Source organism: Cebus imitator, unplaced genomic scaffold (genome assembly GCF_001604975.1).
Source record: "Cebus imitator isolate Cc_AM_T3 unplaced genomic scaffold, Cebus_imitator-1.0 Scaffold64, whole genome shotgun sequence".
Lineage (NCBI taxonomy): Eukaryota > Metazoa > Chordata > Mammalia > Primates > Cebidae > Cebus > Cebus imitator.
In genome coordinates this window covers 7,893,602-7,895,556 of record NW_016107379.1, presented here as the reverse complement: position 1 = coordinate 7,895,556, position 1,955 = coordinate 7,893,602, and the positions used below count along the sequence as shown (strand labels likewise).

Sequence of the window (1,955 nt, the reverse complement as noted above, 5' to 3'; positions counted from 1 at the left end):
TAAAGGGGATATCAACACCAGTTCCACAGAAATACAAATGACCATCAGAGATTACTACAAACACCTCTATGCACATACACCAGTAAATCTAGAAGAAATGGATAAATTCCTGGGTACTTACACCCTCCCAAGACTAAACCAGGAAGAATTTGAATCCCTGAATAGACCAATAACAAGGTCTCAAGTTGAGGCAGCAATTAATAGCCTACCAACCAAAAAAAGTCCAGGACCAGACAGGTTCACAGCCGAATTCTACCAGATGTACAAAGAGGAGCTGCTACCATTCCTTCTAAAACTATTCCAAACAATACAAAAAGAGGGAATCCTCCCCAACTCATTTTATGAGACCAACATCATCCTGATACCAAAACCTGGCAGAGACACAACTAAAAATGAAAATTTCAGGCCAGTATCCGTGATGAACATTGATGTGAAAATCTTCAATAAAATGCTGGCAAACTGAATCCAGCAGCACTTCAAAAAGCTTATCCATCATGATCAAGTCGGCTTCATCCCGGGGATGCAAGGCTGGTTCAATATATGCAAATCTATAAATGTAATCCATCACATAAGCAGAAGCAGAGACAAAAACCACATGATTATCTCCATAGATGCAGAGAAGGCCTTCGACAAAATTCAACAGTTCTTTATGCTAAAAACTCTCAATAAACTAGGTATTGATGGAACGCATCTCAAAATAATAAAAGCTATTTATGACTAGCCCACAGCCAATATCATACTGAATGGGCAAAAACTGGAAGCGTTCCCTTTGAAAACTGGCACTAGACAAGGGTGCCCTCTCTCACCACTCCTATTCAACGTAGTACTGGAAGTTGTGGCCAGAGCAATCAGGCAAGAAAAAGAAATAAAGGATATTCAATTAGGAAAAGAGGAAGTCAAATTGTCTCTATTTGCAGACGACATGATTGTATATTTAGAAGACCCTATCGTCTCAGCCCAAAATCTCCTTAAGATGATAAGCAACTTCAGCAAAGTCTCAGGATACAAAATCAATGTGCAAAAATCACAAGCATTCCTATACACCAATAACAGACAGAGAGCCAAATTATGAATGAACTCCTATTCACAACTGCTACAAAGAGAATAAAATACCTAGGAATACAGCTAACAAGGGACATGAAGGACTGCTTCAAGGAGAACTAGAAACCGCTGCTCAAGGAAATAAGAGAGGACACAAACAGATGGAAAAACATTCCATGCTCATGGTTAGGAAGAATCAATGTAGTGAAAATGGCCATACTGCCCAAAGTAATTTATAGATTCAGTGCTATCCCCATCAAGCTACCATTGACCTTCACAGAACTGGAAAAAATCACCGTAAGCTTCATATGGAACCAAAAAAGAGCCCACATAGCCAAGACAATCCTAAACAAAAAGAACAAAGCTGGAGGCATCATGCTACCTGACTTGAAACTATACTACAAGGCTACAGTAATCAAAACAACATGGTACTTGCACCAAAACAGAAATATAGACTAATGGAACAGAACACAGGCCTCAGAAGTAATGCCACACATGTGCAACCATCTGATCTTTGACAAACCTGACAAAAACAAGCAATGGGAAAAGATTCCCTGTTTAATAAATGGTGTTGGGAAAACTGGATAGCTATATGCAGAAAGCAGAAACTGGATCCCTTCCTTATACCTTATACAAACATTAATTCCAGATGGATTGAATATTTAAACATAAGACATAACATTTAAACATAACACCATAAACATTTAAACATAACACCATAAAAGCCCTAGAAGAAAACCTAGGCAATACCATTCAGGACATAGGCATAGGCAAGGACTTCATGACTAAAACACCAAAAGCAATGGCAACAAAAGTCAAAATAGACAAATGGGATCTAATTAAACTTAAGAGCTTCTGCACAGCAAAAGAAACAATGATTAGAATGAATTGGCACCAACAAAATGGGAAAAAAT

The 1,955-nt window shown here is 38.3% G+C and overlaps 1 protein-coding gene and 1 long non-coding RNA gene across 2 annotated transcripts in view; one reads left to right on the top strand and one right to left on the bottom strand.

The window, feature by feature from the left end:
- The window catches only part of LOC108305638, a 22,689-nt gene extending 22,561 nt beyond the window's left edge, over positions 1-128 (bottom strand). The window contains exon 1 of the long non-coding RNA XR_001825826.2: positions 43-128. This is a non-coding gene — a long non-coding RNA (uncharacterized LOC108305638). The remainder of the gene's footprint in view (positions 1-42) is intronic.
- HSDL2 (hydroxysteroid dehydrogenase like 2) overlaps positions 1-1,955 on the top strand; it is an 82,845-nt gene that overhangs the window by 63,613 nt on the left and 17,277 nt on the right. The gene's annotated exons all lie outside the window — the stretch shown is intronic.